A 27,983-nucleotide genomic window follows, 5' to 3' on the forward strand; every position below is an offset into this window, starting at 1 on the left:
CATGGCTCACTCATCCCTAACTCTTCCATTCTCTCACTGCCACCTGCTTCCTCATCCTGCTTGCTTTTTCCCCGTACTCATAAACCGGGCCTCTGGCCCTCCGCAACTGTCCTACCGCCTTTTCCGTGGATACCAGCCCAATCTCCATCTGGAGTCTCTGTCTCTCCTTCAGCACCGCCTCCTCCGGTGCCACCGTAAACCTCAGGATGATCTTAACTAACCGCAGCCTCTCCACCTGTTTCACTCTCTTCCTATGTGCCCGAATCAAAATAAATTCTCTGCTAACTACTGTCTTCAATGCCTCCCACAGCATGGAGGTTGTGACCTTGTAGCCATCTAAGATAGCCACCTGCAAAGGACCATGGGAATTATGGCCAACCCAGGATTCAGACAGATACACAGCCTATGTGTATCTAAAACGCAGGTAATCAGACCTGATCGAAACCCCACTTGTTTGCATTTTAATGGCCCATTTTCCCAGGACCAATGAACTCCAATCAAGCAACCGGTACAGCCACAGACTGATCGGTGCCACTCTCCTTATTCAGAAAGCCAAACTGCCAAGGTTAATGACCACTAAGGACCTGCCCAGCCACTAAGGCTGTATTGGCGATGCTTTTGGGACCGAAACAGAGCAACATTATTGGCGATCTCTGACGGGACTCGATTAGAAGTGACTCCGAGAGAACCCACAAATTTTGAATCCAATTGCGAGAAAGAGAAAGGACCACAAGTGTAATCCCATATTGACCAAATAACCAAATTTCAGAAGTGTGTACTAACCCGAATGCGTACCTAACAGGAGGAGTAAGGTAAACTCGTTAGAATTGTGTACAACTATCGAGGGATTGTGAGCCAGAAAATAGCTTAAGGCATACCCGCTGTTCAAACCGCCGCCTTATTCCCCTGTCCCAAATTAAAAATAGAGAAAGAGATAAGAGAAGTAATGGCCACCAAAGCAATGGAAAGATTGATGAATCCACAGGAACCCGAGGTCGCAGCAACCTTCAGAGCAGAACAATGCCCCATATGGGAGAAAAAGTTAAGGAAATACTTAAAGGGGAAAGAATGGCTCCTTTGGTCGAATTTTTGAGCTAATGATGAATCAGGTCCAGGAAAGATAGGACAGACTTGGTGGGAGAACCTAAGCGAGGTCCACAAGATAAATATAGGGAAAGTCAGAAAGCCGATGGCAATAGAGTCCTGTTTGGCACAGTTGCGAGGCACAGAGCAGGTCGTAAAGTCGCTCCATAGGCAGTTAATTGAGAAGGAGGGAAACAGTAAAGAAAGTGAGAAGATAATTGAGCAACTCCGGGAACAGTTAGCAGCTAAGGATAAGGAAATGGCCGATGTAAAACGCGCACATCAATCTTGTCTAGTTCACCTTAATAGCTTCCAGACCCAGTACGATAAGGTCTACCAAGATACACAGTGTGCAGTCCTGGTAAGAGAGGAAACAGAACAACAGGTCGCCCAGCTAACTAGAAAATGCACAGATTTAAAAGCAGCTTTGAGAGCGCTCCACAACTCCACTAAGGAACAGAGGCAGAGTACCGTTGATCATGCTAAATGCCGACAGAAGATAGAAAAGTTACAGTCGCTACTCTCAGTACAGAATGGCTTCAGATACACTTTCGGGCATGATTTAGATGAGGAAGATGCTCCCGATTGGCAAGAGTTAAACAAAAGCACCCAAAGATACGTAGAGGACACGGGAAGTCAAAATCGAACCCCCCACGCCCCAAAAAGAAAAGCACCCGCAGCACCGACTGCACAGGCAGCACACATCCCCACTCACAATTCGACCCCCATGAATCCGGTTACCACAAAATGCAGGTCATTGGATCAGGAGGAGCCTGATACTGTTTACACCACCCCACTATCCATAACCCAATTAAGAAAAGCTTGCACGAAAATTAGTCCATTCTAGCCCACCGCAGACCCGCACAGCTTCTTTGAGGAGGTGCACCAACAAAAAGTTATGTACGGCCCAGATGAAAGAGAGGAAGTAAAGCTAATAGTTATGAGCCTCAACCAGTCTGTAAGGTCAACTTTGCCAGAACCCCAAAATGTAGCAGGAGGAACCCTACAGGAATTGAAAAAAAACGTTTTAGATGCCATATGCCCTCCCCCAGCCACCGCCACAGCCACCGCCCGACCACAGTAATTTGCCCTCCACTCCCACCGCCCCTACGTCTCACAAGAAACAAGCCCCTCTTTGGCACCACGACAACTCTTGCAGACTGGTAAGGCACGACGATTCGGACCATCCGACGGCCCACGCGGTCAAAGCACAGAAACGGCAGACACGAGTCTGGCAACCGGGAGATGGTGATGATTCAGATACTGAGTTTTGTTTCGGTAATGCTTTTACAACACTGTTTGGTAGAGATCCCTGAGGTGTCCAGATGATGAGAAAAGAGACACCGCTTAAGTATTAAAGTGTCCAAAGTTCTGATGGAGCCTGCCCGCCTTTTTCTTTCTTTTTTCTACTACATGGTTTTAATTCATATCACCCAACACAAAATTACTCTTCTGATTCGAGGGTACGATACCCAATGTCAGTTAATGGCACACGTTTGCGGGGAAACATATCACTGTTCTCCCAGTCTTAAGCTCGGGTAGTGGAGTAACGGCACTAATCTCCGCCCTACCCGGGATTCCACCCATTCTTCTACCGCAGCGGCCCACACGCACCTCATGTTCCCTTCACTTCATACGCTCTGGAATGGTTCTCTGCACTCTGCATTGCCTTTGGCAGGCCTTAGTTTCACCTTCTCTACTCTCCCTTTGGTTGTGGTATAAAGCATGTATTTTGCTACGTTCCGTACGCTCACCCCTTCTTTCCTTTACCTCCCGCGACCCCCTGGTCGTTCCCCACATGCTATTTACACATATGATACAATTGGTTGATGATCACTGCTGCTATACACACTGCTACATGCAAACTATCTCTGAACCCTGGGACAAAACTCTATAAAACTGGCCGCCCTGAAATTCGGCTGGTTAAGATAAGCCTCAACGACCACTGGTTGCAAGTAAAGAAAAGACCGGTCAAAGAAATTGTCCGACCACTCCCCGCATCGACCACAAGCTGCGAGAGTCTCTGTACTTTAAAAAAATAAAAAATGAAAATTTTGCATTTCTTGTCTCTCCAAAATGGTATTTTGAAAAAGAAATGAGGGAGTCACACATGGTGATAATCATAACGGGTAATTGGAGTAAGGAAAGAAAGACTAATAAAACGAGATATTAACCAAAGATAATAACAGATACTATGCTTGCACCCCCAGGATTACACGGAGAACAGAAAACACAGGATGAAGCAAGGACTGCTGACATGCATTTGGATCATCGCTGGACGTCTGCAATTGCGCGCACAACGGACTGTTGTAACAAACACTACACCAGCCCCAAACACTACCACACAACAGGCCACCACCAGTCCGGACATTACACCACACATAAAGACAGACATCGAAACCCCCACCTGGTGCGAAAACATTGCCAAATGGAACACCCTTTCATACATAGTAGAGGCCCTTCTAGTAATTGCAATAATCTACAGTGTCATTCAGACACTCTGACTCAGTAAATGGCGAGCAAAAGCCTCCCGCTCCCCGATATATACAGTCCTGATCCGATGACCTGCATTGTGTGGTAACCGGATTCATGGGGGTCGAATTGTGAGTGGGGGTGTGTGCTGCCTGTGCAGTCGGTGCTGCAGGTGCTTTTCTTTGGAATTCAACAAAATTGAACTCATGTAACAATCGCTGCTAAAAATAAACCATGTACCTCTTTAACTTTAAGTAGAAATGTGATGCTGCTGTTTTAAATTTTGTACTGCATATAAGTTCTTTGATATTCACCAGCAGCATGAGAGTAGCTTAGATAGCGTTAGCTAGAGATCAACTGTGCGGATAAATTAAATATTTTATAGTGACCTGAATTGGAGTAACCATTAGAGATTAATTAATTTATGAATGTATTAATGGAATATTAGGTAAATGTCTCAAACCATAAGATAGAGTAGAGTAGAACCTTGCCTGACCAAGGGTGACCGGGCCACCAAAGATGAACAGGGATCAATAATGTGATCCACCACGCTTCGCGGTCAGGATCAAAAAGACGGAATGTAGCCATCTGAGATGGCCACCTGCAAAGGACCATGGGAATTATGGCCAAACCAGGACTCAGACAGATACACAGCCTATGTGTATCTAAAACACAGGTAACCAGATGTGATCGAAACCCCCGCTCATTTGCATTTTCCCAGGACAATAGAACTCCAATCAAGCAACCGGTACAGCCACAGACTGATCGCTGCCACTCCCCTTATTCAGAAAGCCAAACTGCCAAGGTTAATGACCGCTAAGGACCCGCCCAACCACCGCCCCTTTATTGGCCGAAATCAAAGACAGTGATCGGAGCCCTGTCGAACTACTGGGTCCAAGGTTAAGGACCGCCCCAAAGAGCGCGAAAATCCAGAGGGCTAAAAGAGGACACAGCCATGTGTTGTGTCTCTTTTGGATCCAAACCCTAATTTGGTGCCAGCTCAATTGCAGCAGGAACAGCCTACTAAGTCAAGACCAACGGTCGCTACCTGACGGGTGAGCCCAGCAGAGACAGAGCCACTTTCTTCGAACCAGCCAAGTGAAATCCAGATAAGGGCCTTATCCATTTGCACAGTGCCTGTCGCCCTGAAGTCAAGTATAGGTTATTGTATCTGACAGGTGTAGTTTAACTTGCCGTAGATATTGTGTTTGCATGTTGAGATAACTCTTTTGTATGTAAATAAATCATCTTTTGAACTAACTAACTGGTTGTGTGGTCATTTGATCGATATAAAGGAAGGCTTATGGTTCACTAAGATAAATAGAAATACCCACAGTATTGGCGACGCGAAACAGAGCAACAACCTCCCCTGTATTATTCAGCTCCACATCATTTTGAATGGCCGCCCACACCCTCTCACAGGCCGTCTTGTCCGCCAATCCCAGATCCAGCCTCCACTGCGGCCGCTGAGCCTCCCCCTGCACCAGCCGCAGATCCCAGTGCAGCATGCGGTCAGAAACCACGATCGTCAAATAAACCGAACCACCCCCCGCCAACAGCGCTTTATCCAGTACAAAGAAATCTATCGGGCGGCACGGTAGCACAGTGGTTAGCACTGTTGCTTCACAGCTCCAGGGTCCCAGGTTCGATTCCCGGCTTGGGTCACTGTCTGTCTGGAGTCTGCACGTTCTCCCCCTGTCTGCATGGGTTTTCTCCGGCTGCTCCGCTTTCCTCCCACAAGTCCTTAAAGACATGTATGTTCGGTGAATTCGACATTCTGAATTCTCCCTCTGTGTACCCGAACAGGCGCCAGAATGTGGCGACTAGGGCATTTTCACAGTAACTTCATTGCAGTGTTAATGTAAGCCTACTTGTGACAATAACGATTATTATTATTAGACCTGGTGCACATGTGAAAAGTACAAAAACTCCTTCGTCCTCGTCCTCGTCCTCTCAAACCGCCACGGGTCCCCTCCTCCCATACGTTCCATAAACCCCATCAACTCTTTAGTCAAAGCTGAAGCCTTTAGGAATCTAGGGCATGACCGCACTAACCTAGGATCCAGAACGTATTAAAATCTCCCCCCACTATCAGCCAATGCGTGTCCAGGTTCGGAATTTCTCCAGAACCCACATTATAAAATCCACGTCATCCCAGTTTGGCACATAAACAGTTACTAGCACCACAGGCATCCCTTCCAACTCCCGCTGACCAGGACTGGCTACGATACTGTCGACTTCAAAGGAATCCCTCTTGTTGACCAGCACTGCCACCCACCTCGTCTTCATATCCAACCCCGAGTAGAACACCTGTCCCACCCACCCCTTTGTCAGCGAACACGTGACAATTTAACCGGGCGTTCAGCCCCCGCACATTCCACATAATCAACCGGGTTGGAGGGGGCTCCTGGCCCCCTTCCTTGCCGGTCAGCCATATCCTATCATTATCCAGCCTCCACCCCCCCCCACGCCCCCCCCCCCCCCCACCCCCCCGGTCCATGCCCCACACTCCTCTGGGCCCTCCCCAAGATGTCCGTCGCCATCCCTCCTTTCCCAACTGCACCACGGCAACATTTCCCATGTCAGCATCCCTCCCCACTCCTCTCCATAACCAAACAAAAAACCAACCCTGTCCCTCATCCCCCGCTTCCTTCTGTCGATCCCCACTTCATTCCCGTTAACTGGCCAACCAGTTAGCATGGAGGCCCCTGCCCAGGGCCTCCGTCTACCCCCCTTCCTGAAATCCACCCTTCACCCCCACCTCCCGAAACCCATTAAAAAAGGCACACTCAGCCTCTCCACTCCCATTCTCATTAAATTCATGAATCCACCGATCCTGTGACCCACATTCCACACATAGAGCATCTCCCCAATTCAGTGTCCCCACACTCCTCCCAGTCCATTCGCCTCCTCCGATGTATCAAAATAAAAACCCCGATTCTGATGTGTGGCCCACAGACGAGCAGGATACAGAACCCCAAACTTCATCCTTGCCTTGTCGAGGGCAGCCTTGATTTAATTGTAGCCAGCCCACCGCTTGGCCAATTGTACATCCTGGTCCTGGTATATTCTCAGCTTGTTCCCCCCCAGGTGCACTTCTTCATCTGCCTCGCTCACTTCATGACTTTCTCCTTATCGGGAAAATGATGCAGCCTCACCAACATCGTCCTCGGCGGCTCACACGCTTTCAGCCTCCTCCTCAGTGCTCTGTGCGCCCGATCCACCTCAAACGAACGGTCAAAGATCCCCATCAGTCTCTCCAGCATATTTGCCACATATTTAGTGGCCTGCACTCCTTTGACCCCCTCAGGCATCCCCACGATCCTGGGATTCTGCCTCCTGGCGAGATTCTCGAGGTTCTCCACCTTCTCCCTAAACCTCTGTGGCTCTCTGCCACCAGCACCATCGCCACCTCCAGTGAGGCCAGCCGGTCCTCATTCTCCCCCAGCGACTCCTCCACCTTCTGGAGTGTCAGACCCTGTGCCTCCAGCCTCTGCTCCACTCTCTCGATAGCGCACCCTAAGTGACTCCACCACCTTAACCAGGTTATCTGAGGCCCACTTCCCCTGGAACAGCAGGGGCGCCAACAACAGTGCCCTTAAACTGGTCCCCCAGTTCAAAATGTTCACAAGCTGCTCTGTAGACCATTGGGTGAGCAACGATGCCCCAGAGCCTTCTGCCATCTTTTTCTGTGTCGCGCCTCGGCTATTCTTGCGGTTAAGCTGCTGCCTCTTCTTTGTTACACTTGTAAAGCGACCCCACCAGAGGCACTCCTTCCGTCAGCATATTCATCAGCAAACGCCCCTCAAATCAGGTGGGGAAGGACCAGTAAAATCCATCACGAGGAGGATCCACCAAATGTGCGACCACTCACTCCATGGCTACCACTGAAAGTCACCAACATTTGCAATATATTAACAAAAAATAAGATTATGGAACTGTTAGTCATCATTTGAAGGAGTCAGCTATAGGTTCATGGCATGTTACGGGCAGCACCTGATGTTTCAGGTGTGGCTTTTTATTGGATATTGCTGGGGTGCACCCAGCTATTAATCATATTTCTACTTTCAGGTGGTGACCTTGCATTCAGGCATGTCCTATTTTAATGTCAGGTGTTCACCTTTCGTGGTCTTTAGTAAAGTGTTTTTAAAGGAGTTTTGATGCATTGTTTTTAACCACCGAGGATGGACAGCATACATTAATGCTACTAATGCATAGTAACTGTTATTTATTCGCAGTATGGGCCACGGTTGCTGCAACGTGCTCCATGATTCAACACTGCTGCAATGTGTGTTGAGCAAGAATAAATCAGCAGGGTTTCAGGAGATCCAACACATTTCCCTGGAAGGTTGGTAACCAAGGCTTCCCTGCTGGGAATCTCTTCAGAAGGAAGAAGTGCCCCCCCCCCCCCCCCCCCCCACTCCTATTTATCTTGGGAATAGCCTGCAGCAGTTGCTTCTTTGATATGATCAAATTGTTGAAGGGACGGCTGAGTAGGTGTTGATGGTGTTATCAGCTTGTTAGTGATCGGCTGTTCCAAGGTGCCATTCAGTCACACCTCTCAGCTACGCGAGCATGAGTCAGTCGAAGGAGGCCCCGAGTCAGAGCCGGTTAGTTACTTGCTAATTACCTTGGCTTGGCTACAAGGGTTTCAGGGCGGGATCCCGTGAGTCACTTCCTGTGCTTGTTGGGCCCCTATTCTTCCCTCAGTTCTGCCAGAGCAGTCAGACTCGAGCCTATCTCTCCTGCCGCCTGCATGTCAGGAGATCTCCAGCCACTTCCCAAGCAGGAAAGCTCAAGACAAAAGCATTTCAGCACACTGAGCCATTGAAGTATTTATGTTAAAGCAGCTCTTTGATCAGTGACCCGAGTTCATTGAAACACTGCTGGTAAGTGTCCAATTTTTTCCCCCTCTCTTTTGAAATCTGACAATCTACTGTTATACTGCTCGTGCTGCCTGTGACGAGCTGTCTGGGAGCCATCTGGAGCTGTATGCCGATGATAGTGTTTGTAAAGATCTCTGAATGCACTTTTCTGATATCCTGGTACAGTGTGGCACTTGTAGTTGTATGGAGTTATGTAGATTAAAGCGGGGGGGGGGGGGGGGACACGAGTGGCGGCGAGCTGCACATTTTGCTGGCAGCTTTTCCTTGACTATGCGGAATGTACAGTTTACAACTGCAATCAAAGAACAGTCTGTCTTTTTAGGATAGGTCCTGCTCCTGACCACTGCAATTACCCTTTGACGCTCCAGGGCAAATGGTCATATTTTTAGTAAAATGCCATCAACCATCACACTGGTCTGCACCCCGAACAGATTGCAGAAGCAGCACTTTTTAGGAGGAAAACCGCAGGAGGATTTTGTGCACTGTTGCTTTGAATCACCTATTGGGTGACGTTGACCGGGACAGTGAGGGGGGTGCATAGGAGATTTTCTGACGAGGGGGAGTCACTCTGCAAATTGCAGTCTCGCTCTTTGAAGCTTGCACATTGAAAGTGAAGCAACAGCAGCCTGGTTGAGTCCCGAGAGTGATGTCCCTCCCCAGCTCCCGTTATCTCGAACCCTGTATTCGATTACCAGTAAGAAGTCTTACAACACCAGGTTAAGGTCCAACAGGTTTGTTTCGATGTCACTAGCTTTCGGAGCGCTGCTCCTTCCTCGGGTGAATGAAGAGGTATGGAGCAGCGCTCCGAAAACTCGTGATATCGAAACAAACCTCTTTGGACTTTGACCTGGTGTTGTAAGACTTCTTACTGTGCTCACCCCAGTCCAACGCCGGCATCTCCACATCTTGGATTACCAGCATTTACCCCGGAGCTTCCCCTTGTCTTCAGAGAGCAAGAGTAGTCGTGCTGCTGTCAGTCTGCGATTGGGTCCAAATGCCATTGTCAGAAATGTTTGTTTGAACCACAGTCAGACCCATTTAAACTGGAACTTTTTCCTTCCAGATAAAACTGTGGCTTTTAAAAATTGCTCGTGTCCTGCCATGGTTCACTCTCTATTATCTGTGCAATCTGCCAACGGTTGCGCCGGAAATAGGAATTTGTCATAATTTTGCATGAGGTTTCAAGTTAAAGCAAAATTACTTGCAGCTTTAAGTGAAAACACGTCTGCTGAGCATGTAGGAATGGAGAGAAGGTGGGAGCTGAAGGAGTCAAATTTATAACCAAGGCTACAAGGTTTGAGAATAATCTAGTCTCTAAAGCGGAACTCCCGCTCCACGCGCCAGAATTGGCAAACAGTGCCTTTGCGCGGAAATTTCAAAGATTCAGAGCGGTTTCAAATGAGGTGGCCCTGCTTTAAGAACAGAGGGAAAAGTGTGTGATTTAATGAGGAAAATGCAAGGTTTTTCCAAGTATTTCCGACCTCACCGATGTAGGGAGTTTGTGAGGTGGGGTGTGCGGTGAGGCAGTCTGGTAGAGCACTGAGTTTGTGCAAATTTCCCTTGAGTGCTTTATTAACACACTGCAATAGGGGATGGGCAATAAATGCTGGCCTAGCCAGCAAGGCTCACATCCCTTGAAAGGATAAAACAAATAAAAGAATGGACATTGATGGCAATTCATCAAACAACACTCCACAGAAAAAATCTAATCCCAAAATGTCAAACTCACTTAAACTGCACGCCCCAGTATCAAAACAATCATTCAAAGACCTGGATAACAATATTCATAACTTTCAAAAGATGCTTCATTGTGTAAAATAATTTGAGGTTTCATATAATATTATAATATAATTATATACATTGAAATATTATTATAACTTTGGAACAAAATAGTTTTGAATGAATTTTTGACATTCAAAGATTCTGACTGGAAAATGCTCGATGCTTCCATTTGTTACTTGGTAAAAAGAAATATGGAACTACTTCTCTTGGTTTTCCACTGCAGCTCACCCAAGTGGCTAGTTGCCATACGTGAGCGGTTAGAGAGTGTCACCAGGGTATTTGATCATGGGGGAAGGGGAAATTAAAGTCAAGCTCTATTTTTGACCCGAGTTGATTGTTTTGCCCCTCTTGTATGGGGCCTGTGAGTACTGGGGCGAACTACCCTGAAACAAGCTAATCAGCCTAGACCAAGCACCCTCTTCAACTCTTTCTCCCATTGAATCATGTGGCAGTGTTTGCGATTTGTTATTTTGCTAGTCTGGATTCCAAACACTGATGTCCTATTGACAAATCTTACCCTTCGCACCCTGACTTTGCAGCAAACAGAGTTACTATATTCAACAGCAGAAAAGTTTTTTTTTAAAAATTCTGCAATTAAGGAACAATTTAGCATGAACAGCACCGGTCCACCTACCCTGCACATCTTTGGGTTGTGGAGGTCAGACGCACGCAGACACTGGGAGAATGTGCAAACTCCAACCGGGCAGTGATCCGGGGCCGGGATTGGACCCAGGTCCTCAACTCTTGTGAGGCAGCAGCGCTAACCACCGTGCCACCTCTGATGAATAGTTTTACAACTCCATACATGCCCTTTGGAAAGAAAGATTTCCATTTGTATAGCGCCTTTCACAGCCTCAGTTCATCCCAAAGGGCTTTACAACCAAGTAAATACTTTTAGTTCGAAGTTTGGAGGTTATTGACTTCCAGCACAGAAACAAGATGGGGCCAATTTGGGGGTGTTCACAAACTTGATAAGAAGGTTACAGTAGGGCCCTTACTGTTGTTACCCGTACTACAGTAGGCCCCTTTACCCTTACTTTTGGACTTCCTGCAAACTGGTGCTGTTTAGCACCGGGCTAAATCGCTGGCTTTGAAAGCGGACCAAGGCAGGCCAGCAGCACGGTTCAATTCCCGTAACAGCCTCCCCAAACAGGTGCCGGAATGTGGCGACTAGGGGCTTTTCACAGTAACTTCATTTGAAGCCTACTTGTGACAATAAGCGATTTTCATTTCGAAGTGTTGTCCCAGTTGTCATGTAAGGAATGCAATTTGGACAGTCAACTCCCAAACAGCCATGTGAAAATGACCAGATAATTATTTTCTTTTTGTGATGTTGATTGAGGGATAAATATTGGCCCGGATACCACGGGTAAGGCCCTGTCCTTCAAGATGATGCAAAGGAATCTTTTATGCACACCTTAGAAAGGAGACCGAGCCTTGTTTTAAAGTCTCATATGAAAGATGGTATGTCTGACAGAGTGTGCTTCCTCAGCATTACTTTGCCAGCCTATATTTTATGCTCTGTGCATTGGAATGGCACTTGAAGCCACAACAGACTTCATCTTCTAAAATCTGGCACATAAAGATATCATTATGAAGCACAGCAGCTGCTCAGCACCAGTTTGTGGGAAGTCCAAAAGTAAGGGTAAAGGGGCCTACTCTAGTAAGGGTAACAACAGTAAGGGCCCTACTGTAACCTTCTTATCAAGTTTGTGAACACCCCCAAATTGGCCCCATCTTGTTTCTGTGCTGGAAGTCAATAACCTCCAAACTTCGAACTATTGAAACTCTTCTGGACAATCCTTTTTATTTCATTGCTGCCTTCACAAGATGTGATAGAGAAATAAAACTTCACAAAAATAGCACAACATTTTTCAATAATTAATTGTCAGATTCAAGTCATTTGGAGGAAAATAGTACCAGGGAAGCATCTATATTAATTTTCCAGCTTTATGGAGATCAACAATTACTTAAAAGAGGTTAGTAAATTTTGAAATCATCTTACTGTATTGTTTTAAGTTGCTGTTTGTGCTTCCCCTTTAAGAAGGTGCTGTTTCTCTGGTTTATTATCAATGAACAATTGCCACAATAATGTCCTTGCACACCTAATCCAGTGTCCCACTAAAAATATTTAACTGTGCACAAAATTATTCCGGAAAACTAGCAGAATCAGGGAAAAGTTGTGATTTGCTCGACAGCAAACTCTGGATCTCCTGCAGTGCAAGTGTCACCCCATGATTAAGAGTGATCTTTTTTGAGAGCTAACTGCTCCAGGTGACTCTTCTGGATCACCCCAATGTTTCTTTAGTGTTTAGAGCCAGTAAAATAAAAATATTAATGTGTTATTCCTTTATTCCGTCTAAGTTACTTGATCCTAAGGTCTCACCCGCATCATACGGTCTCAGTCGAAGTGAAAGCAAGATTTTCACAAATGTCATCCTGCATAGGGACAGGATTAGGCCATTTCGCTACTCAAACCTGTTTCCTGTTTTCTAATTCACTTAAGTTCATGACTGATCTATGACCTAACTCCACTGTGTCGCCCCCCCTCATTCCTGAACCTCCCGTTGTAACATAACCCTTGGGGATCACTTATAATTCTAGTAACTGCTGCACTCCCTCCAATGCTCAAAATATCCGTTTCAAGTTTGGCGCCAAGAACTGCTCACACCTGCCTCTGGACTATGACAGGTAGCTGTGACAGAAGAGCCACCTTGTTTTGAATTTAATTTTTTATTGTGGCTGGAATTCTCCGGCTGTTGGGATTCTCTTTTCCCTCTGGAGGCACACCGCCGGCTGCGGGCTTCCCGTCAGTGTCGGGTGACATCAAGGGAAGTCGCATTGATAAACGGTGGGAGTAGAGAATCCTGCTGCCAGCAAACAGCATGCCGCCGTGAGTCACGGCTGGGGGACTGGAGAATCCAACCCTGTATGACTTAATGGTAGTAAAATTGCAAAATTACAGAACCATTCCCCAATAGTGCCAATTGGGAGGTGTACAATTCCGTTATCACCAGAGTTTCTAGTCGACATTCAGCCACGATTTTCCATCTCCCTATGTCAGTGGAGGCAACTTGCCATTGGCCAGCGGCTGGATGTTCTGGTACCATCTCTTTCAACAGGATTCCTGTTGTCCGCACTCTCCACCGCTGAGAAACGGGGGTGAGTCACCGTCAGTGGGACCAGAAGATCCAAATTTAATCTCCAGGAATGAGAAAAGCAACATTTCAATGTTTGTAGGTAGAAGAAGGTTAACCACAATGTGAGTAAAGGCAATAGGTTACAGTGAAAATGGACTACGGGAAAAGGGGAGAGCGAGAGAGTTCCTCGGGGCGAAGCTTCAAGTTAACTTGAATTAATTTATGGCTTGAAAGTGGAGTTATCAGGTCGTGCATAGGGCTTTCATTAGAGAACAGGTGGAGGCTTTAGGTGACGGTTACTTATAAATCTTATTTTCTGCCTCCAGCCTTTTCTGTACAAAGAGGAGCAGAGAATGCGTTCTTTTTGAGAGGTGGAAGGTTAAGAAATGCTCTGGTCGAAACCACATACAATGCATGCCAGTGTTAGTTGGTCTTGTGGCTGCTAATCCCCTCTCCCTCATTTACAGGTACTGCAATGTGTTGGGGGTAAAGAGTTGGGTATGACCCCAAAATACTGGCACAAATAACTGCTCTCCAGAGTGGGCTACATGCCAACTGAACTTCAAAGTCTTTGCAGCATAATCTGCTACACAAGGTCATACTGGTATTGTACGTGGGATTACCAAACATTGGCACTGTAGATGCCAGTGAGAGGTATTCACTCCATGATGCACGATCAATGACCACTAAAGTGAGGTTGTAGTCCAACTGAAGGCTTTAATAAGCTAGATGTTTCCCCCAGCAGCTCAGGTACAGAATGAAGGCTGCTGGGGTGGCACGGGTTCTTATACCCTGCCTAGCAGGGCGGAGCTATCATATATTCTAACCAATAGAAAGCATACAGTTTCCACCAATGGTGCTTTAGCCTATCGGGTACCGCAATACCTATCATACCACACTCCATTATTGACTAGCTTGTTATATTTTAATGCTGGATGGATGAGCACTTCTGAATGCCTATATGTTAAAGCATTTAAGTCATACAGACCGAAAGGACATGAATTCACCTGTGTTAGGACATGAATTCACCTGTGTTAGTGTATCTTATACTGGCAGCATTAGCTACCATATTGGCTTCATTACCCTTGTCTTACGGAATGAAGAAAATGGCAAGCATTTGCACTCCGGGTGCTGGATTTATTCTTCTTCCATGTTAGAGAGCTAGCAGGCGACGTTTTGTTGGGGGGTGGCCCGCCTGAATTGCGTGACTCCTTAACTGACCAGCCAAAAGCTGCCAGCTAATCGGAGGCTGGCAACTCTCCAGTACAGGCAGCGCTGTTCAGAGTACTGGTGCCACAGTGAGACCTTCACCAAAGATAATCATGGGTGAGGGGTTGCTGAAGGAGGGGGGGGGGGGTTAGGATGTAAGGGTAGGTAGGGGGTTGTCCTCTCAGTGGGCACTTCCCTTCCCATTTCTGAGTACCTCAATCAGGCACTTTGAAAGAGGGGGATCTACCCTCCCTGCCCAAGGAGGCCACTGACAATCTGAACAGAGTTTACTGAGTAGCCTTCAAGACCCACATGAGTTTGGCTTACATCGATGTAAGCCACCACTAAATCCCACTGGATTTATATATAGTGACATTTATGTGATTTGTTAATGAGCCAATGGGTGAGTTCCCCCTTACCCTCCCAGGCTTTAGGGGGTCAGTTTTCCTGCCAGGGGTGCGGTTGGGTTCCATTCAATTCAGCAGTCTTGTTAATACCTTTGTCGCACGTGTGCTTATGTGAAAGTGGGTGATGATGGAATATTATTGACGTTTGATGACCAGAAGAATAACACATCCCAGTGATTTTCATCAGAAACAAACATTTGAGAAAAGATAATACTGGAGCTGGCTGCCTGACTGCAGTTCATCATCGGGGCATGGTAGCAGAAAAGGAGACAAAATTGCAGGGAAAACGTCTGCATAGGCCTTTATATCAGAAAAGCAGTAAGTTAGATATGCTTATAAATAGGACTGCACTTTGAGGGACAGAATGTGAAACACGGAGTGCATGTGGCCATTGGAACACTGGGCATTCTTGCTCTGAATATAACTACACACCTCTAAATCACAGGATTGTCACAAGGATACATGCTTTCAAAATGTCAGCTATCTCTAAGCTATCCAGGTATTACTTTTGGCAGATTTGCTGCCATTCCCAACATTCCCCTCACTAGATCGGTTTAATAATAATTCAGCAGCAGAATATCTTTTGCAGATGGTGTCACTCCTGGGTCTCAAATAAATGATCCTCGAGATCTTATGAGGACATAAATGTGTGCCCTGAGACTGGTTTACAGAAAGACCTTTTGGCAAGCGATCAGCTGTTATTTGAATGTTTGCTTATCATCAACATGTTTTCTCTGGTAACGGCTTGCATAGAACAGATAAACGTAGCTGTCGAGAAGCTCAAGTGATCGGGCACTTGACTCTCAACAGAAAGGTTGAACAAGGTCACTAGCTCAAACTCCCTTTCAACGAAGCAGTTAGATTGAGCATGATTTTAGGAAAGAGACTTTCCCTGGAAGAATAGCAAAGTGAGGGAGCTGGGGAGGGGTGACCGGTGACCTCAGGAGAGGTGGACTGTGGGAGGAATTGGGGTGAGATGGGCAGTGGAGGAGGGGGTGGGCAGTGGGAGGGGTTGGGGTGAGGTGGACAGTGGAGGAGGGGGTGTGACATGAGGTGGGGAGAGGGTTTTTGAGGAGGGAAGGTGTCAGAAGTGAAAATGTCAGAAAACAGACTTGCTAATCTGAGAGTTATACTTATAGGTTCACACAAAGCCTGCTTTAAAAAGTCTGTTGTTACCACATTTTACTCATCACTCTGGCTGTAGGGTGAAATATCTGGATGGTGCGAGAAAATAGACCTAAATAATCCGAACATGATTGTGAAAGGGGAAGTCCCAAGTGCAGAGTAGAATATTTGTGGTCTGAGAATCCTCTCCATGAATGCTGTAATCCACTGATTGTTTTTTAATGAGGCTTTTCTTATATAAAGGCCATAATTCTCCGGTTGTCGTCGGGATTCACTTTCCCGCCGGCAGCGAAATCTGCCAGCGGACTTTCTGGCGGCGTGCGGTGGTTTCAATGGGAAATCCCGTTGACCACCGGTGGGTGGATAGTATTCCGCCGGAGTGAACATCGCGCAGCTTAGAAACACGCGGCTGGGGAACCGGAGATTCCCGCCCAATCTATTTATTCTCCCACAAGTACTGCAATGGGCGAGGTTCTCTTTCTCCCCCCTCCGTTTAAATGCAACTTCCAGGTAGAAATTGTGTTGCGTAATATGAGTAATGAGCACATTAACATGGGTGTATAAAGTTTTATATCCACCATCTTGACAAAAGTGATTAATGCTTGTCATGAATATCACCGTGGTGACCCATTAAACCATTTTTGATTGGTGTAAAAACCCATCTGGTTCACTAGTTTCCTTTTAGGGAAGGAAATTAGCCATTCTTACCTGATCTGACCCACAGCCATGTGGTTGACTCTTATTTAAAAAAAAATGTAGAGTGCCCAATTAATTTTTCCAATTAAGGGTCAATTTAGCGTGGCCAATCCACCTAGCCTGCACATTGTTGGGTTGTGGGGGTGAAACCAACTCAGACACTGGGAGAATGTGTAAACTCCACATGGACAGTGACCCAGGGCCGGGATTCGAATCTGGGTCCTCAGCGCCTTACTCCCAGTGCTAACCACTGTGCCACGTGCTGCCCACTCATGTGGTTGACTCTTAACTGCCCTCTGAAATGGTGTGGCTAGCCATACAGTTCGAGGGCACGTTGGGATGGGCAACAAATGCTAGCCTTGCCAGCAATGCCCATATCCCATAAAATAAAAGTTAACTGTGTGTGGGATTTCACTGTAATCAATGACATTCCACCGCAGTAACATGTGAGAGCACGAATAACATCCACAATTGAGACAATGGCATTCTCCTAAAGACAGAAAATATACAGGGAACTCTCTCCAAAAACTGCTGAGGTTGTAAAGTGGGGCAAATCAAAAGGTAATCCAAACTGCTTAAAGGTTTTTTCTTCCAGTTTTCAATGTGATCTAAACGGCATTGTAGTTAGACCTGAGCCTCGTAACTTATTTGCAGGCAGTACGACCGGAGAAAAATTAAGCAAGTGTTTGACACGGCAACGAGAATGACAAATCACATTGAGCATCCCTCTTTGGCAGAATGTCAAGTGATAAAACCCAGCCATGTAAATACTGTACCTGATCCACTGACTCCACGTGATGTTTGCGAAATATGTACTGCATGAGTGATAGGTATTGTATGATATGTGCTATGTGCACTGAAGATTAAATTTGGGCGCGGTATGTGCTGTACTGCAATAAATGGCTTGTTGGGACTTGGTAGGTAGTACATTAAAGTCTTTTGAATTAATCTTGCAGTTGCTCTTGTCTATATATGGAATTGTGATCAGGCCAGCATGCTCTCCTGATAGCTCAGTTACTAATGATAGTATATCGCTAATCCATCCAGACCCAGAAGGTCAGATGTGACTCCTGATTTGCATTGATTTAACAGATCGAGTAAGATGGCAGACAGCAAGAGGATCAGTGTCATGGAGTTAAAGAGGAGCAAACAGAGTCAGGCCATTCCTCTTCCCTCTCCAGTCTCTGCTGGAGTGAGCGTACGCGTTGAATGTCAAATAGGACTTTGGACTCTAACACTGTTACAGTTGAATGACCAACCAAGATTTCTGAGAGCAGGAATATTTCTCACTTTTGCTGCTGTCCTTTCCAACAATATTGAGGTAGGGATCCTAGCACTGCATCCTGCCCATTTCTGTGGTGTCAACAATATACTGCCAAAACCAGAAGCTTCTGCCCCCAGTAATGTAGTCTATAATGCAGCAATGAAAGAATGACATAGTGTCATATTTTCCATCATTGCTCACTGCTAGTAAGAACATAACTGGAGCAGAAGTAGACCATTCAGTCTCTGAATACCACAGGAAGCAGTTGAGGCCGAAGCAGTATGGGCTGGACTCCGCATTCCGCCAGCCCGTTTTCTGGCACAGACCCCCCCCCCCCCCCCCCCCCACCCCACGCCGGCAGCGGGATTCTCTGTTCTCACAGCCGGCCAATGTGGTTTCCCAATGTGGCCACCCTCCGGGTGTGGGTACACCAGTAGAGCGGAGGATCCTACCGACGGAGACGTCCAGCATGTGGCCATGTATGTCTTCAAGAAGGAGTTACATTTAGCTCTTGGGGGGGGGGGGGGGGGGGGGGGGGAGAGCGGGAACAGGTTACTGAGTTGGATGATCAGCCATGATAATGAATGGTGGAACAGGTTCGACGGCCCGAATGGCCTATTCCTGCTTCTATTTTCTGTGTTGAGCTTGCTCTGTCATTCAATGCAACATGGCTGATCTGCCTGATCTCCATTTACCCGTCAGCTCTCCACCTGCCTCGAGTCCTTGAGAGACTAGGGGTGCGATCAGCGGTCTCCAGGTTGGCTTAGTGGGGTATTTCTCGGCAGCTGCAGTGCTGAGAAACGCCCCGCTATCCAGCGGCACTTTGGCATTTTCATTTGGCCTCAGGAAGTTTCTCCCTGCCGACTCTGCAGAGGGATTTCCTGCCAAGTGAGCTGAAGCTTGCCAGCGGAAAGGCTCGTCGTCGCTTTCAGGCCCCTCACCCTCTGACCTTAGGGAGGCTCCCACAAGCACCCCCCCCTCCCCCCCCCAACTTGGCAAGGATGCCTCCCCCTCCAACCTAGCACCTGGGCACCCTGACTGCACCAGTATGACACTGCCGGGCTGGCAGTGCCAAGGTGCTGGGGATGGGGCTAGGGTGCCATACAGCACTGTCCCCGACCATCCGGGGGTCACCAATGGCCTGGCAGACTCCCACCCCTGCAGGTGTTGTCATGACTGGTCTGCGTTTGTGCGGACCAGTTTTAAACAGCGCTCTGGCGAGGCCTTGCAGGTGCAATTTGAACATGTGTTGACCGCGAGTGGCGTGGGCGCAACATCTCGTGAAACTCAGAACAAGAGAAACCCTGACGACCGGTGACGGTGATGTGCTGAGCGGACACACATCAGGTGGCTCTCCAAACCAGGCAAAATAAAACACTTTCAGTGGAATTTCGTCCAAATTTCAAAGAAAAAAAAAATCCCTCATTAACTTAGGAAAGATGCCAGCAAACGGGAGCTCAAGGGACAGAAGCGTGGAAAGAGCCACAACCAGCAGGCGGACAAGACCGCGGACACACGAGGCAAAGGGGCCCCGACCACCCAGGAGAGAGGGCGGCCAACGACCCGAGCATCAGCCTCTCATCCCCCCCCCCGCCACCACCTGGAGACAGATGAAAGAGCTTCCTGATGAAGGAGGCGATCAGGATAGAGATCCAGGTGGCGGTAGTGGAGGCAATGGCCACCATGCAGAAGGCAATTAGCGGCTGGGGTTGAAAAAGTGGCAACGCAGGAGAGGATGATCCTTGACTTGGAAAATGACAGAACCGTCGCCCTGGAGGCAGAGGTAAAAATTTTGGTGGCGGCCCAGGAGAACCTAAGGGGAAAAGTCGAGGTCCTGGAGAACAGGTCCCGACGATCAGGATTCTGGATCTGCCGGAGGGCATTGACGGCAAAGACCCAATGGACTATGTCACCCAAATACTGGGCAATTTAGTCGGCAGAAACAGCTTCCCGAGAGCTCGACAGAGCGCACAGGTCGCTTCGACTGAAACCCAAGGCAGGGAGCAGACGAGGACAATTATCACAAAGCTCCACCGATACCAGGACTGAGGATCCTGCAGTGGCACGGCAAACAAAAGCAAGCACCTGGGAAGGACATGGAATCAGAATATACCAGAACATTGGGGCAGAACTAGCAAAACGCAGGGCCGAGTTTAATCCGGCAAAATCGGCCCAGTACAAGAATGGGGTACGTTTCGGTATTCTGTTCCCAGCCACTCTGGGTCACATACCAAAAGAAGGAGAAATACTTCAACTCTCCAGAAGAAGCGAATGAGTTCCTCAGATTCAACAGGTGGGACAAGGGACAGACACTGCAACGATGAGAACTGTACAGAGAAAGACTCTGAAAGAGCAAAACATTAATTGGACAGCGAGCATGTTTACGCAGGATTGTGCTGCATCGTTCCGATCATAAAGGGAAGACTGAGTGTGAGAAAAGATCCGGGACTGGGCAGGTGATTGTTTAGAGAGGGAGAACGGGCAGTCAGCGGGCATAAGGAAGGCTCTAGTCCAGCCCAGGGAGGAGGGCCACCACACCTGAGACCCGGCAGAGAGGGAGCGCCTCGTCGTTTTGCGGGGAAGGGGGGGGGCACAGGAACACAAGAGGAATTGAGAGGGAAAAATGAGCTGGGTATCATACAGGCCTCGGCAGGGGAGGACCTGGCTGAGTAATCACGATGGCGCTGCAAGTGGCCACTTTCGAGGATCCCGAAACAAAGGGAGACCCCAGTGTTCAGAGGTGCACCCACGTGGCGTACACATAGTTGATGGCAATGTTGGGTGCTCCCTGGACAAAGGGAAACCCTGGAGTGCAGGGGTCCGACCTCATGGCGAGAGCGGTGACTATTGCCATTTTGGACAGCCCCCTAACAAAGGGAAACAAAAGGGCTGTCCACTGGGTAAGTGATGATAAGCAGGAGCAGCAGGACAAAATAAAACACCAGGATTATCACCTGGAATGTCAGGGCACTTAATGGTCCAGTGAAAAAGATCCAGAGTCTTTGCCCATAGGAGATGCCTGAAAGCTGCGATAGTCTACCTGCAGGAGCACAACTGAGGGAGAAGGACCGACTGCAGGCAAGAAAGGGCTGGGTGGGACAGATGTACCACTCATGCTACGGGACGAGGGCTAGAGGAGTATCCACACTAATTAGCAAGAGGACGAGGTTCAAAGCAACAAGGACAGTTATGGAGCGGGGGGGGGGGGGGGGGGGCGGTATGTCACGGTCAGCGGTGTCCTAGACCGGGCACTGATAGTCCTGGTTAATGTATACGTGCCCAACTGGGGCGACACAGGCTTCATAAAAAAGACCATGGCGAAAATCCCCGACATTGACATGTACCAACTGATCATGGAGGGGGATTTTAACTGTGTACAGGATCCACTGAGACCGATCGGACCTCATCGGGAATAGGATGGCATGGCCGGGGAGTTGGCAACGTTCATAGAGCAGATGGGGGTGGTGGACCCATGGTGCATCCTACACCCCGGTGAGAAGGAATTCTCATCCTTTTCGTTGGTCCACAAGGCATACGTGAGAATAGACTTCTTTGCAGCGGGGAATAGTAAGAGTGGAATAGTATCTCCGCCCACGCTCCACATTACACGGATGTGAGGTTGGAGATGGGCCTTGCCCAGCACCCCACGTGGAGGTTGGACACGGACCTACTGGCTTCTGCCAAAAAAAAATCACAAGCCATTGTTACAATAATCGGAATGAAGAAGTCTCCCCTTCCACGTTCTGGGAGGCACTGAAGGTGGTGATTCGGGGAGAGGTTATAGCCTACAAGGCACAAAGATAGGAAAGAGAAGGTGGCCAGGCAACAACCGATCAACTGCATCCTGGAGGTTGACAGAAATTACTCGTGAGGCCCCAACCGTAGAGCTTCTGGTGGAGAGGAAAAAGCTACAAATGGATGTTAACTGCTAGCCACAAGCAGTGTACCAACTCCGCCAGACACTGAGGACCTTGTATGAGCACAGGGAAGAGGCTGGCTGCCTCCTGGCTCACCAGCTGAGAAAGCAGGCAGCCACAAGGGAAATAGCACAGGTAAAGGATAGCAGAGGCGAACTGGTAATCGAGCAAAAGGAGGTTGACCGAACGTTTGAGACATTCTACTGAGGGCTGTACACCTCCAAACACCCGGTGGGAACACTCAGATTAAATGGTTCCTCGATAGTCTGGACATGCCAGCCATGGGGGATGATAGGTGGGGGGAGCTATAAGCATCAATATGACTGGGAAAGATCATGAAGATTATCAGCTCCATGCAGGCGGGGAAGGCGCCGAGAATCCATCGCCTGGCCTTGCACCTGCGGGACATGTTTGCAGGATCACTGGCAAGGGGCACCCTGCTTCCTAGGCTAACACGGGCCACGATATCGCCGATACCCAAAAAGGACAAGGACCCAAAGGAATGTGGATCATGCAGACCCATTTCACTGCTGAATGTAGATGCGAAGATACTCGCAAAGGTCCTGGCCAAGAAAATGGAGAACTGAATACCAGAGGTAGTCGCAGAGGACCAGATGGGCTTTGTCGAGGGTAGACTGCTAACTGTGAACATCAGGCAGCTGCTGAATGTAATAATGCCCCCAGCCGGGGAGAGAACACCGACAGGTGATCATCTACCTTGACGCAGAAAAGGCCAAGTCGAATGGAAGTACCTCATTCAGGTACTGGAGTGGTTTGGGCTGGGGACAGGATTGACTTCATGGATGAAACTCCTGAACAACGCCCCCATGGCGAGCGTTTGGACCTATGCCATCATCTCTGAATATTTCCAGCTGCGCAGGGGCACAAGGCAGGGATGCCCACTGTCCCCGCTCCTGGTCACCTTGGCAATTGAACCCCTGGCGATCGATCTGCGAGGTGCGAAAAGCTGGAAGGGTAGTCAGAGGAGGTGGAGAGTGCAGAGTGTTGCTCTGTGCGGTTGACCTGCTCCTCTACGTCTCGGACCCAATGAATGGCCTGAAAGCAATCATGCAACTTCTGAGAGGGTTCGGAGCCTTCTCGGACTAAAAACTCAACCAGGGCAGCAGCGAGGCATTCCCAGTGAACACAAATGGGCGAGGGAGAGAGCTGGAGGGATTATCATTTAAACCAGCCCAAAATAAAGTTTGCTACCTTGGGATCCAGATAATTCATAACTGGACTCCGATCCACAAGTGGAACATGACCAGTCTGGCGGAGGAAGTAAAAAAGGACCTACAGAGATGGATGCATTCCGGCTTGCCCTAGCAAGAAGAGTGAAAACGACAGAATTAACGTATTGCCGAGGTTCCTCTTCCTGTTGGGGCCCTTACGTGTGTGTGTGTGTGCGTGCGCGCGCGCGTCTGTGTGTGTGTGTAGACTGGAGGAGGTGTATTGCAAGGGGACGACCCTCCGAGCACTCGTCACAGCAGCGCTCCCATCCTGCCCTGTGGTGGTAGCCACATTGAAGATGTGGAATCAAATGAGGCAGTATTTTGGTTTAACTGAGATGTCCTCCACGACTCCCATCTGTGGCAAACAAATTCCCATTGATGGCACCTTGAAAGAATGGAGACAGGACAGGGAGACGCTAACGGTTAGGGATCTCTGCATAAGGGACAGACTTGCGACCTTAGACGAACTAACGGAGGACCTGAACCTACCAACCGCACAGAAGCTTGGGCACCTCCAAATTAAACACCTTCTCCATAAGGAGACAGCAAAGTTACCCAGGCCTCCGAGAGACACTATTCTAGAGGAGCTAATCAACATGGACATTAAGGGAGAGGGGGGGGGGGAACTGCGGGACCATACACTGACTGTTGCAAGACCGGGCAAGACTAGATGGAAATGGGAGGACGAATTGGGTTGGGGACTCTGGAGCGAAGCACTGAGCAAGGCCAACTCTACCTCCACCTGTACTAGGTTAAGCCTCGAGCAGTTTAAAGTGGTGCACAGAGCCCACCTGACTAGAACCCAAATGAGCAGATTCTTCCCGGGGGTGGAGGATAACTGTGAATGGTGCAAGAGGGGCCCAGCCAACCCCACCCACATGTGCTGGGCATGCCCCAAACTTGTCGGCTTCTGGATAGCCTTCGAGGTTGTGGGAGTGAGGGTGGAGCCATGCCCGAGAGTGGCAATCTTCAGGGTATTGGATCAGCCAGACCTTCATTTGGGGAAGAGGGCTGACACCCTAGCTTTTGCTTCCTTAATCACACGCCGGAATATTCTGCTCGGCTGGCAATCAGCAGCACCACACACCGCTGCAGACAGGCTGACAGACCTGTCGGAACTTCCCCACCTGGAGAAGATCAAATACACCATCCGAGGGTCGGACAAGGGCTTCCAGAAAGTGTGGGGGCCATTCACCAGCCTGTTCCAAGACCTGTTCGAATCCAACAGCAACTAGGAGGAGGGGGGGGGGGAGGAAGAGAGAGAGAGTGAAAGACGAGGGAGGGCATGCACAAGAGGCGGGGGAGGAAAGGGATCCTAAAGAAGGCATAAAACAAAGCATGGGGGGAGTGACAGGAGGAGGGGAAGGGCCACGCAGGCCCCCACCTTCCAACAACAAAGAATGGGGGGGGGAGGGAAGGGAAAAAAGCAGAACATGCCTCCAATAGGGGAAGGATGGGGGAACAGTTTGTGAAAACCGCTGTACATAAGATACAAACTGGCAAGGTATCAGCGGGGTAGGGAGGGTCAACGGGGTTAAAAATGGGGAAGACAGGATGGGTAACGGGGAATGGCCGGGAGGGTAGGGCGGTGAAAAATTTGTTAACCTCCGACATAAATATACTCAATTATGGAGTATCCAAAATCTTCTGGGGCAGACAAGTCCAAAGATGCACAACCTTCTGAGTGATGACGTTTCTCTTCATCTCAGTCCTCATCCTGGGACTGTGCCTCCCAGGTTCTAGATTCACTAACCAGGGGAACCCGCCTTTTGCCAACCTGTCAAGCCTATTCAGAAGCTTGTCGTACTCATCCTTCTGAACTCCACAAAGAATGTGGGCCCGATATACTCGGCTTCTTATTGTAGAACAACCTTCTTGTCCCAGAAACCACGTGAACCTTCGCTGTACTGTCTCCAATGCACGAATAACCCTCCCTAAAAACGGAAACTAAAACTGAACGCATCAATCCCGATGTGGTCCCACCAAAACTCTGTATTGTAGCACGACTGCCTTATTCGAGTTCTCCAATCCCACTAGAACTGTTCTGGGAAATGTTGGAAAATCATAACGTGTATAAATCCACTATCGCTACATCTCCCTCTATTAGGATCCAAGGATGTAGGCTATCTGGATCCTCAGGCTTTCATTCAAAACCCAGGTTTCTCCAAAGCTTTTGCTCTGCTGATATTAATTGCCTTAAGTTCCTCAATGCCAGATGCTAATTGCTCCAGTATTCAACAACTGCCTGGTGTTGCTAGCGGACTTTCAGTGGTAGCTGGCATTGATTGAGGCATATTGGGTGATAATAAGATATTTGTAGATTCATTGCACAAAGAAAGGCTGCCTAACTTCTATAAGGTTGCCTAACGTCTTGGGCAGGCATAGGCATCGAACATTATTGTCTGTCTCTACCAACTTCCAAAGCCTATTCCCCAGTGCAGGCAGAAACCCTTTCTGGGGATTGCAGAAATGATTTAAATTGGGTTGATCCTGCCAGGGGCCTGGGAAGAATGGATAGAAAGTCTGACTTGCCAACTTTGCCAATCCAGGCAACGAGGAAAACCATACTTGTAATGTGAAGAATTGCAATTTGGAGGAGGTAGTGAAGGACAACCAACGTCTTGGGACCATACCCCAGGAAAAACATCCTTCTGAAAAACAAGATGGGGAAAAATTGACAAAAAATAGTTGAATCCTGTCATCAAGAATGTTATTTTTACTGAATATCCAATAAAGAAATGGAGGAATGTTGAGGGCCAGAATTAAATCATTGTCACTTTTTGACACCCACTCTAAACAATAAGCATCTTTGAAGCACAGATCAGAGTAAAGGTCCTCATACTGGTTCACCTTGAGGTAAAGTTCCACAAATTGTGACATTTGTGTACCTTCTCAGGTGGACAGAAATGTTCCCATGGTGTTTATTGAAGATGTGCAGCAGAGTTCACCGAGCCTTCAACCCAGAGGAAATCCTTGGTTATCTGGTCATTTATCTTACTGCTGTATGAGGGGTCTTGCTGGTTCGCCACTGAATTTACCTACATTTACAACAGGGACTGCGCTTCAAGAGTACTTAGCCGTGAAGTATTTCAAGAAGGTCTGTGGAGAAGATTAGCAGCAATGGGAGTACAACAATCTCTCTGGGATGTGTGCCCCAGCTCCAATATTCTGGTCAATGGGTTGCGTACTGAACCTAGTCATCTCCAAAAATGGTGAAGGAAAGGCTGCCACTCATTAACATTTAATCAATGAATCAATGATATGTTAGATAGCACCATGAGACACAACTGCAAACTCTGCTTTTAGTTTGGCTACGGCAAAGTATGGCAAGGCACCAAAATGACAAATAAAGCACTTGTACAAGAATAATGTCTGCTTCCAATATTGTGTAGTCAGTGCAGTGCCTTAAATTAATTCATGTTGCGTCTGGTGAAAATATTCATTATATATTTGGGTGTATTATAGTTTTTTAAAAAGTGCTTCGGAAATTGTCTTTGGGAAATGAGAAAATTTTGGCTCAATCTCTGTAACAATGGTGAGCTGCCACAATATGTCTGGTTGCAGCTTTTGCAAACCGATTGGCTTTGCTAGACATTTAAATGCAGGATTCAGCTGCACAGTATACCTGGAAAAACAAATGTTACTTCCGTGATATCAATTGACCATTGTAATCAAAACAGGTGTCCCTGCCGAGTGTGCTGCTAGCTGCAGTATCATATATAAATTCATTGAATCAAAAAGGATTTATACATTTAAAAAAGCTGGCGGTTAATAGCTGGATGTAAACTCTTGAAACATAACGTAGGATTTCTTTAACCCTGTCTGTCAACAAGTTGTCTTATTCCCAACACATTTTAGAAATTCCGGTTTTGTATTGATGTTGTCTCGCTCGTGTGGGCTTGGTTGCCACAGAAAAGTTTCAAAGTATCTGTGGTGTCCAAATTACAGTTTATGAAGGCCAGAAACGGAGATATAGCAGCTTCCAGGGAGTCTGATTCTCTCAGGATCTGTCTGGCTGCAAGCCCTACACTGTCAAACCACTGGAACTATCAGGCTGCAGGCATCATTTGGAGTTGGTTGTCAATTGGAGGATGAAAGATCAGGCATTTACATTGGAGGCTGTGTTTGTCTTCGGTATGTTATTTCGAGAGACTAAAACAAGGTTTTTTTTCCTCTGGAGTAGCCTGGAGGCTGACGGTTTGATGATTTGTTGCTGCCTGTTTTTATTCCTTAATGTTGCTGTTGCTTAAAATGTTTGACTAGTGTAACATGTAAAGACAACACTTCCTGGCTCAGATATGCAGGAGGTAATTTTTGAATCTGCTGTGTAGGTCGTAACCTGCTGAGGAGAGATGGACAATTGATGTTGGTCTTACAAGTTTTTTGGGTAAAGGTATCAATGGCAGACCACAATATTCCAGAATAGATTCCTGGGTTTCCACTGATCCTGGGAGCAGCTGAGGCAGTACAATTAACGGCACTATGGAGAAAACATATAAGCCAGATTCAAGCTCTTGATTACTATTCATGAGCCCTGAAGGAAAGGATGTGTGTGTGTGAGAATCAAATAAGAACAGGATCGAGCTTGGCTGTTGTCATGATATTCAAACACACACATCATGATAGACACACCAACAGACAAATCAGAACACACAACACCACAACCAATGACAAAGATATAAAAGCACAGAGACGACCCCCGGTGGTCATTATTAGCTGCAGAGGAAGACCAGGACTGACCTACGACACGACACACTCAGGGAGCACGTG

General features: G+C 47.8%; 1 protein-coding gene across 3 annotated transcripts in view; it reads left to right on the forward strand.

Annotated features, from left to right (window-relative positions):
* Nucleotides 1-8,245: 8,245 nt before the first annotated feature.
* The window catches only part of fhl3a (four and a half LIM domains 3a), a 148,903-nt gene continuing 129,165 nt past the window's right edge, over nt 8,246-27,983 (forward strand). The window contains exons 1-2 of one of the 3 annotated variants that reach the window (XM_072501326.1): nt 8,246-8,444; nt 12,116-12,202. The gene's annotated coding sequence lies outside the window, so the exon portion shown is untranslated. The remainder of the gene's footprint in view (nt 8,445-12,115; nt 12,203-27,983) is intronic. The other 2 variants (XM_072501341.1, XM_072501315.1) reach the window with 2 other exon arrangements.

The sequence above is a fragment of the Scyliorhinus torazame genome, chromosome 1 (assembly GCF_047496885.1).
Source record: "Scyliorhinus torazame isolate Kashiwa2021f chromosome 1, sScyTor2.1, whole genome shotgun sequence".
Classification (NCBI taxonomy): domain Eukaryota; kingdom Metazoa; phylum Chordata; class Chondrichthyes; order Carcharhiniformes; family Scyliorhinidae; genus Scyliorhinus; species Scyliorhinus torazame.